Source organism: Mirounga angustirostris, unplaced genomic scaffold (genome assembly GCF_029215605.1).
Source record: "Mirounga angustirostris isolate CCGP_5_RB_7025 unplaced genomic scaffold, mMirAng1.0.hap1 SCAF_3, whole genome shotgun sequence".
In the NCBI taxonomy this organism is placed as follows: domain Eukaryota; kingdom Metazoa; phylum Chordata; class Mammalia; order Carnivora; family Phocidae; genus Mirounga; species Mirounga angustirostris.
Window position 1 is genome coordinate 28,705,900 of NW_026991711.1, and position 21,013 is coordinate 28,726,912.

The 21,013-nt window shown below is 38.9% G+C and overlaps 1 pseudogene; it reads right to left on the reverse strand.

Annotated features, from left to right (window-relative positions):
* Window positions 1–14,290: 14,290 nt before the first annotated feature.
* Window positions 14,291–15,400, reverse strand: LOC123838686 (hsc70-interacting protein-like; annotated as a pseudogene).
* Window positions 15,401–21,013: the final 5,613 nt, after the last annotated feature.

Consider the following 21,013-nt stretch of genomic DNA (forward strand, 5'->3'; position numbering starts at 1 on the left):
ACACAGTTAATACTCAAAAATTGTAGTCATTGCTATTACAGTCCAAAAATAAAGTGGTATGTGAATTTTTTTAAACATAGTTGATTTCTTTTTAAGATTTTATTTATTTGTCAGAGAGAGAGAGAAAGAGAGCCATAAGCAGGGGGAGCAGCAGACAGAGGGAGAAGCAGGCTCCCCACTGAGCAGGAAGACTGATGTGGGGCTCGATCCCAGGACCCTGGGATCATCACCTGAGCCAAAGGCAGACGCTTAACTGACTGAGCCACCCAGGCGTCCCTAAACGTAGTTTTAATATTTTGTTTGAATGATTCTTAACTACTGACAGATTTTTTCCATGATTTTTCCTCATTTACAAATCCTAAGTGGCTCCCTATTGCTTATAAAATTAAATCTAAGTATTCTTTTTAACAGTTGTATTGAAGCATTTTGATCTATTTATTCATCCGTTTATGGACATTTGGGTTGTTCCCTCTTTTTGACTATGATGAATAATGCTGCTGTGAACATATGTGTGTAAGTCCTGTGTGGATGTATATTTTCACTTCCCTTGAATAGATATCTAGGAATAAAGTTGCTGGGTTGGAAGGTAACTCCAGGTTAAACATTTTGAGAAACTGTCCAACTATTTTTCAAAATGTCTGCAGCATTCACACACCCACCAGCAGTGCATGAGGGTCCTAGTTTCTGCACACTCATGCCAGTAACTGGTACTGACAGGTTTTTTTTTAATTTAAACATTTTTTGGAGGAGGATCACTTCAATGTTAAAAACAAAGTATTTCAATTTCATAAGCTGAAAACATAAAGAATTAGATAAAAAGCAAAATAACTCATAATTCACCAAATACATCAGCTGTTAATGTTTTAGGGCGTATCTTTGTAATTTTTTTCTTAAACTACTTTTTTTTTAACCTGATTATGATAATATCATAATATTGAATATCCAACTTTGATCAAATATAAATTTAGGGGGACACCTGGGTGGCTCAGTCGGTTAAGTGTTCAACTCTTGATTTTGGCTCAGGTCACGATCTCAGGGTTGTTAGATCAAGCCCCTAGCTGGGCTCTGCGTTGAGTGTGGAGCCTGCTTGAGATTCTCTCTCCCTTTCCCTTTGCCCCTCCCCCTTACCCACATGCTCAATAAATAAATAAATAAATAAATACATAAAATCTTTCAAAAACTATGAATTTAGGGAAGAGGCTAATATGACCAAAGAAAAAAAATATACATAATAGCAAACATTACTTACTACTTATGCCAGGAACTATGTTAATCCCTTTACTGTATTATCTCATTTAACCCTGAAAGCAGCATTATGAGGGAGGAAATATCATTATTTTAGTTATTTTGCAGATGAGAGTAACTGAAGTTTCATGAAGTTAAGTAATTTCCCTAGGTTAATACTGAAGTGCGTAACAGAGTCAGACCTCAAACTCAGGTCTGGAGCTCACCAGGGCCCCTTTTGTAAACCACTAAACTCATGTTGGTTATGGGACTTTGCTGGGCCTAAGGATAGGGAGGATTTAATTGATAGAAAGACCTATTGGTTGGAAAAGAAATTATAGTATAAAGAAAAGATAATCATGGAATATTTGACGGTTACTGAAGAGACCACCCTGACTAGAGTTGAGAGAGGGAGATAGAATTGGACAGGTCGGATTATATATGGTCTCGAATGGAAGGCTGAGGGGGTGAACTATTTCCTAGAGGCAATGGGAATTCAGTGGATGTGTCTGAGATGGTGAGGTTGCATGGAGCTTTATCCCACAGTGCTATCACAAGATGGATGGAAGAAGGGAATGATTAGATAAGGAAGGAGTCAGGATGCTGTTCAAGAGCTCATGGGTGCAGTGTAGAGGAGCAAGACTATGGGGTGGCAGAGGATGGAAATTGACTTAAGAAGCATATTGAATGGGAGTTAAGGGTTGGAAAGGGCAGAGAGGTACTCTCCCCTTTCTCCACCCTCCACCACTGCTAGTAGTAAAGAGAAATTAAACTTGGGAAATCAAATAAACTAAATCAGTTGCTTTGTTCTGTAAAATTCTCCACTGGGGAAAAAAATATTAAATTTTCCAGATATGTCTGATAGTTTCAATTTTAACGTAGCTTGGTATTTAATTCTATGCTGCTCATACTAATGTGGTCAATGAATAAATAACAATTTCCTTTATAAAGGAATTAAGCCCTGGTATTTGGAAGATGAAACTCATTCACAATAATCTATGTGATGTTACAATTATAACATGTGTACTCTTCCTAGGGTCTAAGTCATCTGATGGCCCTAAGTAGGAACCAGGAGGAGGAGAAAGGGGGCTGCTGCGATTACCTTCCTGATGGGATTGCAGTCATAGAAGCTTCAAAAAGTAAATGGCTCTTTTCCTAGATTTTTTATTTATGACAAGGGAGTAAATTAAAAAGAATATGGAAAACCAAACTTTAAAAAAATATAATGAAGATTCTTAACTTTTCATAATTAACATTTATTGAGACCCAGTATCATAAATTAGAAAATAATAATACTAGTGTTAGAGTAATAATATAGCAGATAATATAATATTGGTGATTGAGCACTTACTATGTAAATAGCACTGTAACAAAACTTTACAAATATGATTTCACTGATACCTAATATGACATGACTTAAGAAGTAGGAACTATTTACCTTATTTTTATAGGAAACAAAACTTAAGCTCACAAGTCTAATTAGCTTTCCCTTGGTCAAAAGTAGAAAGTTACAGAGTCAGGTTTCACCCATGTCTTGCTCCAAATCCATGACCCTTCTCTACTACATAGATCTACCTTTATGTTAAGATGCTTTGTCATCTGCTATCACCTGAGTTATATAATTTGAAATTACAGAATTTAGCAAACACTATTATTTCTACTTAATTGTTCATTCTAAACACACTTATGTCCAAGTTGAAATCCCTTTTTGTCTTTGAGAATAGTGATGCACTCGTTTAAAGAATCGTTCAGCTATTTTTCAGGAGAACCCACTCTTTCAATCATTTTCCTTCAGAGAAGTGTGTCTGCCCATTGCCATCCTATTCTCATGTTCTGGTTGGTCCTCTGACCTTAGTTCACTCTGTTCCCTTAGGTTCACTTGCTCCATGCCCTTCACCCATCCTATTCCCTTGGTCTGGCCTGCTCCCTCCCCTCCATTCTCCATCTGCTCTGTTCCCTGCCTGGTCTGCTCTCCACCTTTCCTGCCCCCATTTCCCTTGTATGGCATGCACTCTGTCCTTTCCCCATCTGTTCCCTTTGTTGGAGCTGTTCACCACCCTTGTTCCTATTCCCTCAGTTGGCCTATAATCGTCAATCATCTTTCCAAATGCAAGTTATCTGTCAATGTCCTATTCAAATGCCTCTGTTTCTCTTCCTAATTAATTTCCCTAAAATTATTGAATACCCTCCTACTCTGTACCTCCAGAGAACATTAAGCCCATCCCCCACCCACATACACACTTTGGTTTGTGTCACTACCTCTTTTACTCATTAGATTATGATTTCCTTATGAGCAAGAACTATAACTTACTTGTCTTACCTTCACTATGATTGATCTTTTTAACTGCAACGCCTAGCATACCTTAACCTGAATTGATAAGTTTTAAAAGGTCATCTTACTCATTAGTCATGTTTTATTTTATATTTGTTCTGCTTGTTCTTCCGTGTGTCTATCATGTGGTTTGCCTGAACACTATTCTAGTTCATTTCAATTTTTGACCAATGTCCCCATTAGGAGAACTGTCACTCTAAAACGGTAGAAAAAAGAAAAAAAGAAAGTTCATACCTTATCTGTATGACAATGACTGGCTGGTTCTGCAGCCCAGATCACACCGACAATATCTCCAGATTCACATTGCAAAATCATATCTATTTTTTGGGTTTAATCATGATCATATTTAAATCTCTTTAAGTACTACCCTCATCCAAATGCTTCTTCCCAGATGTGCTGCATTATTAATGGAATGGAATTAAATATAGGGGTTTTAAAATGAACTTGCTTCCAAATATATTAGACTTCATCTTCCCATTTTAACATTTCTTATTTCTTGATATTGCTATTTTTCACAAGTCCTTTCAACCCATTTCTTTATCTTCTCTTGTGTTCATATTATCTATCTAATTAATACCTCTTAAAATTAAATTGGTGCTCTGTTTATGATGCTTCTAATATCTGTAATTAAGACCCTAAGATGTGACTTAATACTGATCTTTCTAATGTCCCTGGATGACTCCTTCTGGATGGATAAACTGCTATTTGTCACGATCACAGATTTTCCTCTGCACTTTTTTTTTTTTCTTTTTCTGAGCGGGGCTCCAATCACATTCCAAACCACTGCCATTATTCATTTCCCAGCTACTTTGGATTAATTTTCTAGCCAATGCACTTTATCAAATTATTTGCTCTAATTAGGTGCTTTCCTCTGTATGTTGATGAACTCAGAGAACAGGAATTACTGGCAGCTTCGGGAACTCCAGGTGTTTGTGTGTGGGAATGGGAAGTGGTGAAGGAGAAAGAAGAAATACAATCTGATGGTAGATTACAAAGTCAAACAGAAATCCACCTGAGCTTACACTTGAATGGAAGTGATTTGTTCCGGGAACAAATATGACAGATTGGCCAAGTAATTTGTTCAACACAAGTTTCTGGAATGAATTTTAAAGAACACAAAATTGTACAGTGTTTTCTTCAACCCACAACGTTTTGGTATTCTTATTACTATAGAAAAGCAAGTGAAAATAGATACAGAATTCCTACAGACTATTGTTTGTCCTCTAGGATTTATAGTCTAGGATGGACAGTCTAAAGAATCTTTTTAGAACAGTTGTCATTCCTTCTCTTTCTTCAACCGGATTTCTCTCTTTTTTTCGATGTTGAGTAAAATGCTGCACACTGAAATGGAAAAAGCCTCAGTATGACAGCAGTCTTACCTGAGTCATCATTCCTGATTTGTCCTTTTTTGGCCCAAAAATACTGAGTAAAAAAATATTATGGGTCCCCTAGGGTTTGTGTGTCAAATTTAACAACATCTAAAAGGAGGCTCTGACTTAAAAAATTGACCAAGGATATCAAGAAGTATTGAACCTTTATTCTGTATTGTAAACTACATAGAAACCAAATGAAAAACAGCTAAGATTTATCTTGGTTTGCTGCATGATAAGCATCCTGCTATTGGATTTTTATTTGGCATCTTTAATCCTCCCAACAGCCTTATAAGGTAAATGCTGCTATTATTCCCATCTTACAGATAAGCAAACTGAGCCTTGGAGGACACAGGTAACTTACCCAAGGTTGTAAGGGTAGTGTTACTGGCACCTAGTGGGTAGAGGTCAGGGATGCTGCTAAGACAGGCCCCACCATAAAGAATTTTTCATTCCAAATTGTCAGTTATGCCAAGGTGGAAAGAGCCTCTGCTACATACCTAGTTTTAGTACCCTGGGAAGGATGGGGAATTGTGAGAACAGCAATCTTATTAACAGAGTTTTAGTCATTAACCAGAAAGAGGAGAATTCAGATTCGGGATGCCCCATGTTTTCATAGGACTACTCCAGAGTGTTCTGTGGGGTCTATTTCTTGCTTCTGGGTATGTATTACTGGATCTTGGTTTCTCTCAAGCAGTTGCTCAAAGTACAAGCTTTAAAATAAAGCCTTTTATCACCAATTCCTATGACAGGCTTGGCTTTCTTCTAATAGGTTCTGCCAATGCTGCAGAGGTCTCTAACCTAGATGCATCATGCCTCTGATCTTCCTAGTGGCTAGTTTCTGGGCTATTAGATTGCAATGGGTGGTAGGTAACTATGACGTCTTTTGAAGAGGTATTTTACCCATCTTGAATTTGGGCAATGTCATTTTACTTACTATATAAGATCACTAAACACCCTCCAGATAACAACAACCCTGGACAACACTGTTAAATCTTTCTGTGCCACTTTTCAGTGGACCAGCCTCAATGCCATGGTTAACCCACTACTCCCCCCATTACACTCTCCTGATAGAGCTGTTAAAGACAAAGCAAATCATTATTGTCAGCTTGGAAAATTATCTCAGTATGTCTTAGAAAAGACATGGGGATGTGATCAAAGTCAGCATACATCTTTTTGTACTTCACCTACTGGAATGGAAACTCCTTGAGAGTAGGAACTAAAGTTTTTTTGAAGGTCATGTGCAGAGTTAAACATATTGAAGCTCAGGGAGTATTTAATATTAATGGTATTTCATCAAAAATTATCAGATATTCCTTTCTGATGATTTTTATAACAGTTTGGGGCATTTAGATAAAAGAAATATGATGACAACTTGGAGGGAGTTCAGAATGAAACAATAAAAATGAATGAATAGTTAGAGGGAAGAGGGAATCAGTTATGTGCTGGCTAAACAAGAATGAAAGAAGGAAAGGCCTATGATAAATGAACAGTGTATGTATCAAACAGCAAATTGCTTTGTTGTTGATAGGGTGTTGAGTAAGACAGCTATCACCTCTGGAGTCATATATTTTGGGATTAACTGGGCTTTGCATTACCCTCCCTGATTCCCTTGAATTGAATAGAATTCCCTTGCCCAGTTCCAATTTAATTGTTCCACAAGGAGTCATTTACTGCAGTTGGTAGGAGTCAAGGTATTACCCAAGATTTTGTGAGAATACATTTCTTTTCTATTTTCCAAAGACTTGTCATCATTCTAAAACTAATAAGAATAAAATATACCTAATAAGAATACTAGTTCTCCCATTCTTAATAAGAATTCTATGAAACCTTGAAAGGGTTGGGGACCAGATGATAGAAATATGAGGAAGGTGGTAAAAAAGAGATATGGTGCCAATAATTAACTTGGAGAACAAATACAGAAGGCTTTGAAATTAATTCTGCCCTACCAGCTGGGGATCCCAATCCCTGTGTTGATCTTACCACATCTAAAATACTGTGGAATCCTGATCTCTATACTATAAGGAGCCATTGACATCACAGAAAGAGTGAAAAGAGTTTGAAGATTCAAATAAAAGAAATGTAGATGATTAGCCAAAGAAAGTTTTAATGAGGAAATTATAGCCATCTTTAAATGTCTGACGTATGGCCAGAGTAAAACCAAATGGGTAGGAGTTTCAGCAAGATAAGTCTCTGATCAACATAAGGGAGAAATGACAAATGAAGAACTGTACCATAATGGAATTGCTGAAAGAGGTAATAGTCACTGGAAGGATCAAGCCAAGACCGAATGATTATTTGTTAGATTCATAGATGAGATTCATGCATAGGTAGAAGAGATGGAACTGAAATATTGTTAATTCTTTTCTGATAATACACAGTACTGTTTTTCTCAAGTAATTCTTTTCTTCTATTTTTTTTTTAAATTATAGTTGACATACAATATTATATGAGTTTCAGGTGTTCATGGTATTATTTAATTTGTTGAACACTTCTGGTTTTTTAAATTTTTTATTTAAATTCAATTTAGTTAACATATACTGTATTATTAGCTTCAGGGGTAGAATTTAGTGATTCATCAGTTGCATATAACACTCAGTGCTCATTACATCAAGTGCCCTCCTTAATGACCATCACCCAATTGCTCCACCCATCTCCTCATGAACCTCTCCACCAGCAACCCTCTGTTTCCTATAGTAAAGAGTCTTATGGTTTGCCTCCCTCTCTTTTTTCATCTTATTTTATTTTTCTTTCCCTTCCCCTATGTTCATCTGTTTTGTTTCTTAAGTTCCACATATGAGTGGAATCATATGGTATTTGTCTTTCTCTGACTGACTTATTTTGCTTAGCATAATACCCTCTAGTTCTATCCACAGCATTGCAAATGGCAAGAGTTCATTCTTTTTGATGGCTGAGTAATATTCCATTGCATATATACCACATCTTCTTTATCCATTCTTCTGATTTTTAACTGAGCCCAAATGAATGATTGGAAGATGTTCAATTGCTTAGGGACATGAATCATCTTAATCAATTTCTATTTCTAAATATTTATTAACTCTCACCCCATTCCCCTATTCACACCTCATATCTCCACCGTCTCTTTCTTAATTCTGCCCTCCCGAATTCTTCCCTGGATTACTGGAATAGCTTTTGAATTGTTTTCTCCACACTCCTACCTTTGAACCTATATTCTCCAGTGCTACCAGTGTGAGAGTTGCCCTTGGAGACCCTCAGTCAAAACATGCTGATAGCTCATACCTGCCCATGAATAAAAGCTACACTTCTGAGCACAGCACTGGAGATCCCCCCCTCATGGACCCAGCCTCTCACCCCTGCCCATCCGCTGCTGTCCTTCCCTTGGAGATCTCCCCTCCAGTAGTACTGGATCTACTGTAATCTCTAAAGGGGAAACGCTGTCCCACATTTTTAAGACTTTGTGCATTATGTTTCAACTGCTTGGAATGCCCTTCCCAATCTTAGTCCACTTTGCCCAACCTTACTTTGGATCATCAAATAGATGGTCTTTATTAATAAGTCCGTTGTATAATCAGTCTGTTTTTTCTCCTCAACCATTTATGTTCAGGGCTACCAAACCAAAATGGGAGAGAAAAGAGAAGGCAGTTACTTAGTTGAATTGTGTTCTACACACCTTATTTCTCAGTAAGAGTGCTACTTGATTTCCTTAATTCATGGGTATAAAGTCTAGTACCTATTTTTATAACTGTGTTTTGAACATTTTATTAAAATGTACCGTTCTCCACGGTAATTATCAGATTTTTTTCACATTAAGAAATGTGGTAATATAGTATTCTTTCTTATGAAAAACTATTGCCAACTCATAAATATTAATCTTATTTCCTTTTGCCATGTCCTATACTTCCAACAACCCTGATCAAATGCAGAGTACACCTTCTAATGTCAGGCTGGTGAAAATGCCTCTGCCTCTAAAATACTAAGAGCAGACTACGTTGCACATCCAAAATGAGCAGCACACAATTTTACTTATAATGTGTCCAGTTGCATAACATTCATCGTCCTTAATATATAATTTGTAGGTTTCAAGTTCATTTTAAATATAAATCTTTGCGTCATACATATTTAAAAATGGCTCTGGCATCCTTTATGTACGACTACATACAGGTGTGGTACCTTTGCTGAACTATAATAAGAGAAATTCCATAAAGATGAATTTAGTCTGATAACTGGAACCCCCAATAGTACATCATAATAATCAAAGCTTTAAATGCAATAATGTTTAGGAATTGAGCTGGCACCAGGGAGACTAAGTCTTCAAGTCAATATTTGAAAATTAGAGCTGTTGTGTGAAATGAAGTGCTCAACTGGAGAGCTGCCAACTGCTGAAAGCCCACATGCAGGAGCTGTGACTGAGAAAATATAGAGTTACCAAGCAAAGCCAAGGAGGGGATCCTGAAGAGAGTGTGTCTCCTCCCAGCTCTGGGCTCAGTCCTTTTCTAGCTCTCCCTGTCGATAGGTCCTTTAGCCCAGAGTTCCTGTTTTCTTTATTGTTTACTGTTAGCAGCCCTTTGGCCCCCAGGAAGAACAGGAAAATGAGATTATTTTTTAGATAGTGGTGGGGACTTGGTTTTAGTGTCAACTCCTGTTAAGTGTTGCATCATTATAGAAGATGCAGAAACACATTCAAAACAAAAGTGTGAAAACTATGTCTGTTTCAGAATTGGGAGAGCCTTAAACTAATTATGTGAACAAAAATATAAATTCAGGTGGAAATATTAGACACATTCTAAATTAAACACATGGACATTGTGTATAACTTTTCTCTTCCATCCAGTACAAAATCTTCAGTTCCTTTTTTTAAAGCACCTTTGTATATCAGAAACACTGATCATATGCCTACAGATCATATGCCTGCTTGGGGAAGATGGGGGAGAGAAGACCCTGATACTGTTTCAGTCACTGTTCAGGCAGGAAAACAGCGCCAGTGCTAGGTAATTTGATAGAAGAGATTTTATATGTGGAATTAGAGATAGAAGTGTTGGAAGAGCCAAAAAGCCAAACAGGGAACTGTGAGACAACTCAGAGATTAACAACAGCAAAAAGCAGCCGTAAAGCAAAAGGCTTAACTGATACAGTGATGAGAAGGTATAAGCAGGTCTCAGAAGCCAGCCGTTGTGGTGGGAATTGAAAACACAATAAAGCCCACCCTGAAGGACCTGTGTATGGATATGCTTTTTCACAGGACATGAAGCCATGTCTCGAGTCTTGAAGTCTCTGGCAGAGATGCTACCCAGGAATTGGTAGGGAGTGGTGGGGGGCAGGGGAGCAATTTCCTTTCCTCCCACCCTCCAATTTCCCGCCAGTGCCTCACACTGGGCAAACCAGACAGGAAGCCAGGCACAAGGGATCCTGGGGAATGTAGTTCTCAGGGCTCCATCCCCCTAAAAATCACTGACCAAATTACATACCCAATCAGAATAAATTCTTATGAAACAAGTAGGGTAGCAGTAATTTGATTTGCAGTTTTCTTTCCCTAAAACTGCTCCACTATAAGAAAATGTAATCTAATGGTGAAGGATGTGACACCGAGTTAAGTAATACAGAGTTGATCTACCTCTCAGCGATGATCTTTTGCTCATCGTGAGTTCCTAGACTCCTGTAAATGTAAATCAGTCTACCAGGCAAGTTTTGACTAAAGGTTTACAGTGTGCTGGGCGGGGAGGGGGGAGGGAAGCAGGTGCTTAAGTATAAGTTCACAAATGAAATGTCAAATTATGTAAGACGACAAAATGAAGTGCTCCATTTCACAGTATAGACTATGGACTTAAAAAAAGGGGGGGTGGGGGGAGAAAACCAGAAAAGGAAATTCCAAGAAAAACAGGAGAGCAGCAAGAACACATAGTCAGGAGAGACCTCACATAGTGATGGTTTCCTGAGCACAATGTTAAAGAAATAGGTCAAATTAATATAGGAGGAGGAGAAAATATTAGATGTCCCAGGTAAAAGCAGAATAAGAAGTGAGGGCAGGAATGAAGCTGGCCTTTTCTGGAGTCAGAGATAGCTGTTCAGATTAGACAGAAGGATATGAATGAGAGACTGGCAGGAAAAGGTAATTGAATTCGTGTAAAATTAGAGGAGTATCAAAAAGACCACAATATCACATAGGCCAGCAGTTCTTTCACAGTTTTGTGGTCCTGACATACAGTAAGGGTAGCTGTGATTTGGGGATGGGGGGCAAGTGGGAGTTCTTCAGACCCCACAACACCACTCTGCACTCTCCCCTCCCACACCGAGAATCATGGATATAAGGCATCTTCTTGCACAACCAGTTCAATCATCTCCAAAATATAACTGCTACACTGTCCTTAAGAAAATTTAAAGGATGGACAGATGGGCAAATGGATAGGTAAAGCAAATATAGTGAAATAATAAAAATTCTTTCAACTTTATGTTTGAAAATTTTCATAATAAAATGTGGGTTAAAAAAAAACACAGGAGGGGAATATTTTATTTCCTTCCTTGGAAGAATATCAGTTGGGAAATTCTTTCTATGATCTCCTTCTTAATGCATTTTAAATGTGTTCCCTCCTTCCCTTGGCCATTCTTCAGTCTTATGGTGAATCCCCTTATAATTATCGAATATATCTGTACATATTTGTGTGCGTCTCTCTTGCCTCCATAATGAATATGTAATTTCTTTAATAAGAACTAGGGTGATATTGATTTATATTTACTCTGTGAATGGTCAAAACATACTCTCTACTTTCTCTTTAATGTCTTGTGAGACCAAATTATTCAATTGCTGCTACACACAAAGAGTTTGTCGCTAATCATCAGATACTTGCATTTTTAAAAATAAATAGAATCTTTTTAAAAAATAATAGTAAAATAAATAAAAATTTCCTTACTAATCAACACACTTGATTATAATTAAGATGACATTTTAGCCCCTATGGAGTTCATTTTTCACTATTTTTTCTATTCATGTATATTACTTACTATACAGTAATGGCAGTTCCCTGTGTTTGCATGTGTCTATTAAATATTTCCATTTATTTCATGAACGTGAGTTTCATTTTTAGGGTAGAATGTATTCATTTTACTACAGTAGAAGAATAGGTCCAGTAAGCCTGAAATGAAAATGACATATTTCATAAATAGGTAATAATATCCAAAGACAGTTTTATTGCCTAACAACCTCCAGATTTAAAGTTATATAAGTAAAATATCCATTTTCTGTCAATGGCATACTATCTGTAGTCCTGTGGACTAAATTTAACAATTCTGTGCATTGATTTAAAATACATAGACTCCAATTACCTAAGCAAAATAGTCAAAGTCTGTTATTCAGCTGGACAGAAAGGAGAACAAATATTCATCTGAGAAGTCTGATTTCATAATCAACCATTAAACAGAAGTACACATTTTTACACTTACAATTCAGAATATTTGAAAAAAGTGAAGAGACTTGGACATCATTTCAGTTCTATTCACATTTATAAAACTCCTACAAAGACTGTGAGTCAATCAACAGGAGGGACTGAACTATACAACTCTATATCCATAAAGCCCATTGTATGATAAAATGGACAAGTTTATCCAGCTTACAAAATACTTTTCCTGGACTCTAGTTCTCAGATATTACCCTCTTTCTTCCCACTCCTAGCAAATGTGATAGACGGAACAGTGACTTCCCAAGATGTCTATGTCCTAATCTCCAGAAACGGAGAATATGTTACCTTACATGGCAAAAGGGACTTTGCAATGTGATTAAGTTAAAGAATTTGAGATGGAGAGACTTTCCTGGATTATCCAGGTGAACCCAATCTGTCACAACATCCTTATAAAGAGGCAAGAAGGTTAGAGTCATAGAAGGAGATATGATGATGGAATCTGAGGTGGGAGAGAAAGACACTAGAAGGTGCTTACCTGCTGGCCTTGAAGATGGAGGGAGGGACAATGAGCAGAGGGATGCAGGCAGCCTTTAGAAGATGGAAAAGGTAAGGAAACAGACTGTACCCTAGAGCCTCCAGAAGGAATGCAGCTCTGCCAACACCTTGTTTTTAGGATTTCTGACCTCTAGAACTGAAGATGATAAATTTGTGTTGTTTTTAGCCACTAAGTTCATGGTGGTTTCTTACAGCATCCATAAAAAACAAGAACACCAACCCTCTTGAACATAAGTGACCCTTACTGTATCTGCCTTACCACTCCTGATCACTCTCCTCCTACCACCATCTGGTTTCCCTACTCCTCTCTTCTCTGAACTGCCTTTACTGGTCACCTATAATGTTGATGTTGCCAAATCCAGCGATCACTTCTTGGACATTTTCTTCTTGTCCTTTGTGAAGCATTTGGCAGGAAACTTCTCCTAACCTGGGTTCTCTATCAGTCAGCTTCCTTGGTTTGCAATGAGATTACCTCCTTCATTTTCCTCCTAGCAATGGGATGTGCTTTAGGCAACTTCTGACATGACTCCCAATGATCCCCACTTCTTGGTATTCACATCCTTATGTAATGCCCTCTCCTTGAGTGTGGGCTGGACCTAGTGACTTGTTTCTAATGAATAGAATATGTCAAAAGGGATGAGATGTTACTTCTGAAATTAGGTTACAAAGAGACAGTGGCTTCCATGTTGTCATACTCTCCTTTCTCTCCCTTGCTTGCTTTCATGAAGCCAGTTGTCACATGAGCCACTCTATCAAGAGGCCCATTTGGCACACAATTTGACAGGTCCCTCTGGCCAACAGCCAGAGAAGAACTGAGACGCTCAGTGCAATGCCATGAAGGAACTGATTTCTACCAACAACCACACGAGTGGCCTTGGAATCAGATCCTCTCCCAGTTGAGCCTTGAGATGAGACCACAGCCCTGAATACAAAATCTGAATTATAGCCTTGTGAGAGAACTTGAGACAGATACACCCAGCTAAACTGCAACCAGATTCTTTTTTTTTTCTATTTAAATGTTATATTTGCCTCCCACTAATAAACCTTTATTTCACTCAAGTTGAGCAGTAAATCTTCCACACTGAAGTATCTTCCTTGCCCAATTAATCCAAAGGAAAAAAAAAACTGAAATGATTAGTAAAGAAAAATGTAGGGACTAACACACCCTTTTAATATGTTTTTAAATATTTTTAAGGTTTAAAAAGTGTTTACAGTTTGTAATTACTAGTTGGAAAACATTATCTGAATGAATACCCTAATGGCAAACTACTATAGAATGTTTCAGTTGCACATGGGGCAGAGGGGTAGGGATTCTCTTCACAGCACCCCAGCTTTCTTCATGAGAAGGTCAGAGGTACACTGGTTTGTATTATTGCTACATCCATTAGGTGATTGGTTCTTTTCCTTCAGCAAGGGCTTTATTTGACAGAAGGGCATTATGCTTGACCTCCAAATCTGGCTGACAATTTACTGATGAGATTCATAACTTTGGACTGCTCTGATATTTTGACATATTCGCTGGGTTCTGGGCCACATTCTGGAAGGCCACCATAACTTCTGGATCCTGCATGGCTGCGAGAACCTCTGGATCACTAAGAATTTCATTGAGTCCAGTCATTCCTGCCATTCCAGGCATCCCCCCCTGCCATTCCAGGCATTCCTCCAGGAAAATTACCAGCCATTCCCCCAGGAAAGCAACCTGGGAGAGAGCCATACTGAGCTCCTGATTGTCGTCTGGCTTCTTCCTCCCTCTGGGCTCTTTCATGTTCTTCTCAAGGCTTCTTAACCCTTTCTATTCTTTCTTTGATCTCTCGCTCTTCACGTTTTTGCTCATACTTTCTCCGACGTTCAGCAATTTTCTGGGCCCTCAGTTGAACTTCTTTCAGCACTGCACTAGCATCTTCATCGTAATCCAGTTTACAAGCAAGGGCAAGATCATGTGCTGCTTCTTCCCAATGGCCCAGAAGTCTGTGCGCTTTCCCTCACCACTTATAAGGCTGAGCTGAATCAGGATTTATTTCAATAGCTCTGTCACAGCCTCAGATGGCAGCATTTGGCTTCTGTAATTTGATGAAGACACCGGCTCTCTTGGCATACTGAATGGCCAAGCGAGGATTCAGTTTGATGGCATCTGTGAACAAGTCAACAGCTTTCTGTAGTTCACCATCATTTAGGGCATCAATGGCAGCCACTTTTTTATCATTTGCCTGGTCCATCATTTCCTTGGTTATCTCTACATTTTCATCTCCCATTTCTTAAGAGGCATCAGTATCTGGTTCAATCACACCTTCATTGTCAATTTCTAGATCACTTTCCTCACTTGATGGTTCGTCTGTCTTTATGTTTTCCTTCACCTTCTTACTATCTGTTTTTTCTTCCTTGATATTGTCTTCTGATTCAGTTTTATGAGTGGCAGGTGGTATTTTACCCCCCATGGTCTCCACCCACTCCCGCAGGAAGCGCATTTCCTCGGTTTGCAGAACGCTCGGATCCTGCTTACACATTTTCACGAAAGCCCGAACCTCGCTCACTTTGCAGGGGTCCATGGGCAGGGGGCAGGCACGGCTGAGTTTGCGGCCCGATTCCAGGCGTGGGTACTAGCTCAGCGTGATCGTGTGGAAGGGGGCGGCTGCCACGAGGCAGAATCTGCAACCAGATTCTTAACCCACACAAACTGTAATCTAATAAATGTTTGCTGTTTTAAGGCATTACATTTTGAGGTATTTGTTACACAACATTAGATACCTAATACATGTGGGTCATAAAGAGAATATACCTAGTCATGAGGAAGGTAAGACTCCTGGTTGTATAATCTGACTTCAGAGTTACAAACAAAAACATGAGGCCCCTTAAGAAGAACAGGAAAAGCAATATATCGTAGAGTCTCAGACTAGAACACTGCTTAGGGATCAGAATGTGATTCAAGACTTAACTCGCCCCTAATTTACTAGGTCATCTCATTTTCCCCTTCAATAGCTGAAATCTATGGACACTTACCCTCATGCTTGGCTAGTAGAAATTCCATTCTGCTTTTACAGCTCCTTCTGTTTCTAAGCAACCATCTCACCATTCATAGTTCATGACTTCTGCTTCTACATGGTTTTGGTTACCTCATGGACCCTGCAGCCTGCCTTCTGTCTATGTGTTTGTCAGCTCCTATATCTATTGCTTGTTTGCTAGGGCTGCCATAACCAAGTGCCACAAACTGGCTTAAACAACAGAAATTTTGTATCTCATAGTTCTGGAAGCTAAAAGTCTAGGATCAAGGTGTCAGCAGGGTTGGTTCTTTCTGAGGGCAATGGGGGAGAATCTGTTCCATGCCTCCTTCTTAGCTTATGGTGGCTTGCTGCTAATATTTGGTGTTTCTTGGCTTGTAGAAGCAACACCTCGATGTCTGCCTTCATCTTAACATGGTACCTGTATCCAAATTTCCCCTTATTATAAGACCACCATCTTAACTAATTACATTTGCAATGATTCTATTTCCAGATGGGGTCACATTATAAGGTACTGGGGTTTAGAACTTCAACATATGAATTGGGGGAGGGGTGGAGAGACAAAATTCAACCCATAATAACACCTGCTACTACTTCTCTCTGTATAACCCCAGATTCCTGGGAAAGATAATCCTCCTTACCTCTTGACCATTACTTACCCATTTGAGTAAGGTTTTTACAAAGGACTTCCTTTTAGAACTTAGGCTGACCTATAAATTGGCTGGCCTTGGGTGAAAAAACATGTGGCCCAGAACATACTCATCTATGTATCTAGATGATGAACCACCTAGGGCTGCTTCCCTAGGCAGGAAGTTCTGAGAAACAATTACTTTGAAAGGAGCCATGGGACAAACAGGCAGGAATTCCTAAGTTTGTGCATCCATTAAAACTTCTATGACATTATTATTTCCCAACTTCACTCCTACCTTGCTCGTGCTCAACATTAAGCAATTCTTTCTCCACTTTCTGTTTAAACCTTACTTCCTTAGATCTTTGTTCTCAGCTCTATTCTGTCCCCCCACCCCCCTGGAACACTTTGCTCTCATCCAACACTTTGACTTCATCCAAACCCATGGTTTCAGCTGCCACTTTGGATTTCCAAATCCACTTCCCAGCCTAAACCATTCTATAGAGCACATTTATTCAACTGCTTGCCTGGCTTCTCTACCTAGACAACACACACATACCTTAGACTCAGCAGACCCAAACTGGAATTTGCTAGCTCACCTCCTACAAACATGCGTCTACTTCAGCTCACACCATCTGTATCCTCCTAGGCCCTCAAATGAGAACACTGGCATGCTTCCCTCTCACCAGTCACCCTGACACACTCACCCAGTTACTGAAGCCCAGGGCTTCCCCCTAAATATCTCCCCTACCGCTTCCCTCCCAGCCATTCCCACTTTGGCACCTTAATTCATGGCTGCTCACTTCTCTCCTAGACAATACCAACTCTCAGTGCAGCTCTCAGAATGTTATTTCAGAAAGTACAAAAGTTATCTCATTATATCCCTGCAAAAAAATCATTTAATAATACCTGACAAATTCGGGTTAAATATGAAGCATAGAAAAATACCTAATTTCCAGGACTCTGCCTACTCTTCTGGCCCTTCCTCTCCTGACTGCATGCTGAGAGATATTTCCTTGCAAGAAATTAATAAGTAGACCAAATTAAAAGAAATCTGTGATCAAACATGATCTAGTCTTGTCCATCTTCAAAAAACCCACCATGGAATTTAATTTACATTTACATTTATATGAGTATTTATCCACATCCCCACCCATACCTGTAGATCATGCCATCATAGTCTTTACTACTTTGTACTATAATAATCATTGTTGCTTGATTGTTTTCTTGAGGGCAGGATCTACTTTCCTTTATGACCTCAGAGCCTAGTGATGTGTTTAATAATTTTTTGTTAAATGAATGTATGAATATGTTAGATTCTGTAGTGAACACATTGCAGTCCTTACCATTAAAGAATTATATTGAAAGAAACACACATTTCATAAATAATTATAATATCAAGTTCAATATCTACTACTCATAAAGTGCAAGGGGCCGGGATAGGGAGGGAGATAATCTTGAGGGAGCTGAAGAGTTGAAGAAGACTGTTCAATATCCAAATGTGGTCACAATGATAGATCCAAGTCCATCCCTTTGGAAAAATGATTCTTTCATGTGCTCAACCACATGAGCCTTTGCTTTTAATCAAAAGAAACAGCTTTCATAATTCCACACAATAATCTTTCCAAGTCTAAGGATTTGGTGCAAAACCCCTCCAGTCTAAGGAAGAATTTGTGGCAGACTTGTTAACAATGTGGGGCTGTTTTGTGAACTCCCTATCACTGGAGGTGCCCAAACAGAAGTTGGATTACCTACTTTGGGGGAATGTTTTACAAGACGTCTTCACAGTAGTGGGGGAGAGATAAATAATGTTACATAAGGTCAGTTCCAAACATGAAATTCCGTTATTTTTATATTATTCACTTAAAATTGTTAACAATGAAACTCACCTCTTTCAGATCTCAATGACAGAAAAAAGCTTTGACCTAATAATTATTTTGTTCTTTAAAGCCTAAATTGCTTAGGCTTCATGTCATATGGTACATGATATATAATTTCCTTTTATTTGTTCATTAAATTTCTCAAATTTTATTGACTTTTTCACCACAACCTTTAACCCTATTTATTGATTAAAAGTAGTTTTAGTCTATTTACAATATGTACATGTATGTGCTTGCGCAAGAGAGACAGAAAGAGAGCGAGAGAAACGTTCCTCATCTCTATGGGGTTGAATGTCAAGAGAGATTTATTTTTATTCCTTCCAAATACTTGGTCAAAAGGGTTATATTTGCAGCAGATTACGAGGGTTAACAAGGGACTTGAATCTTGAAATGCCATTCATCTTGAAGTAGCAAGTGCCCAGTCTCCTATAAATGGAATGTCATGTTATTTTTAGATGAGGTTTTTGCCAAGAGGATCCAGGACACAGTGAACCATGTTCAGTCTGATTAGGGACCTTATTTAAACATGAGAATGGCTATGGTTCCTTAACGTGACTCGCAATAAGTCTGTGGCAAGCCTATTCCCTTAGTGAGGGTGCATTATATAGTTTATAAATTTAAAAGAGAGGGGGGAAAAAGACTTTTGAATACTGCAGTCTTGTTTACTAATAACAGAACGTGGAAGTTTGAGATGAGAGTATAGTTCTTGTTAAGTAGGGCACCAAGGTAAATTTTCAACCCAAGATCTCTTAAAGGGTTCTCATTGACATTTATGTTGCAATAGTTCCTAAATCCAGATCTGCCCACCCAGAAGTCATAGTCCAAAGACAAGAAATTTAAGCAGATTACCCCCAATGCCAACACACCTCGGAGAAAAAAGGACAAACAAATATGAGGTAGAAACAAAACCAAGTGTTTGCTACTTTTATTAGACCACCGCGGTCAAGAAAATCATGTTATGAAAAGCAACCCCTCAGGTAGCTGGTGAGGATGCTTATGAGTATGTATGAGGAGGAATCTCTAAGCAGGGAGCCTAGCGTGGCTAATAATTCTCTGTCACTGCAAAAGAAGGTTCTGGAAAGTTTGTCTGCTGGATTATAAAAGATGTACTTGGGGCTAAAGAACTGTTTCACTGGATTTCCATATCTAGATTCTCCTTTTTAAAAAAGCTTTTTGTCGGGGCGCCTGGGTGGCTCAGTCGTTAAGCGTCTGCCTTCGGCTCAGGTCATGATCCCAGGGTTCTGGGACTGAGCCCCGCATCAGGCTCCCTGCTCAGCGGGAAGCCTGCTTCTCCCTCTCCCACTCCTCCTGCTTGTGTTCCCTCTCTCGCTGTCTCTCTCTATCAAATAAATAAAATCTTAAAAAAAAATAAAATAAAATAAAAATAAATAAATAAATAAATAAATAAGCTTTTTGTTGAGGGACCTTACCATAAACAATATTATCTTATCAATAGGTAAATACTTTTTCAAATCATAGTCTATTTCTTCATTGGCCTTACAGGCACCTCATTTTTATTCTTAAGTGACCAAACTCTCTAATGCTAGGACATTTGTATAGCTCCTAAATTTAGACAGAGCACTAATTCATACAAATCACAACCCTAATGCATGTACGTAGGGTTTTTTCTTGGAATGGACAGTGCTCTCCTCCCCAGAGTGAAGTCCCATAATATCCTTCAGAGAGAGGAAAGAGAACCTGTTATTTCTCATACACAAAGCTTATAGTAAATTGGGGCTTATTCAATCCAAAGGGCAAGCAAACTGACCGCCAGGGAGAACCACCATCTATCTAGATCTGCCAGCTCCATCAGAGGGAACAAAAGGATTTCGAGCCCCTCGGAATTCCCCCAATGCCTGCTAGCCTCCTAACAACCTATTGCAAGATGCCCATGACTGCCAACCCACATCATTATTACCGTGTTATTAAAAATACAGATTTCTTGGCCCATCCTGATCATGCTAAGTCAGAAGAGCCAAAAATATGCATAGTTAGTAAGTTCCCTGGATAGTCCTTACACTGGAAACTTTTGGAAAGCACTACCATGGTGACCTCTCTTCAACCAGATTCCTCTTCCAATATAGGGCCCGAACACAAATGATTGAGAGGTTGGGTAGGAAACCGAGTTCCCTAAAATGATTTCCTTAAAACTTGAATAGTGTTCTGCTTTAGACAGACTATTCTCACCGGCCACTGCACAGATCCCTGGTGATCTCCTAGTCCTCGGGGCCATGTTCTTACACGGGAAAGTCTTAGGCTGGTTTTGACAGTTGTAGCTCCACGTGACCCTTGTTCTCAGACCCCACTAGCTACTTCGAAGCTCAATTTCCCTTTGCAGCTACCTCGTGTTCCACACAGCATGGGACCCATGCTTGGTGAGCATAGCACACAGTGGGTATAGGCCTTTGTTCAATGAACACTCACTCCATCTGCAGCTTGGGAGGAGACAAGCTCTACTGAAACCAGGAAACAGCAAAATCCTTGCAAGGCAGGTTACTCTCAAGAGGAATTTTCACATCGCTTTTCAAATATTGGCATTAAAATAAGCTTCTTCCCTTGGGAATCATTTCAAAGAGAGAGTAAATTCGAAGGCTTTTGAGGTTCCCCTATATCTAATGAACATATCATACAAAAACAGATTGCATTTCATAAGCT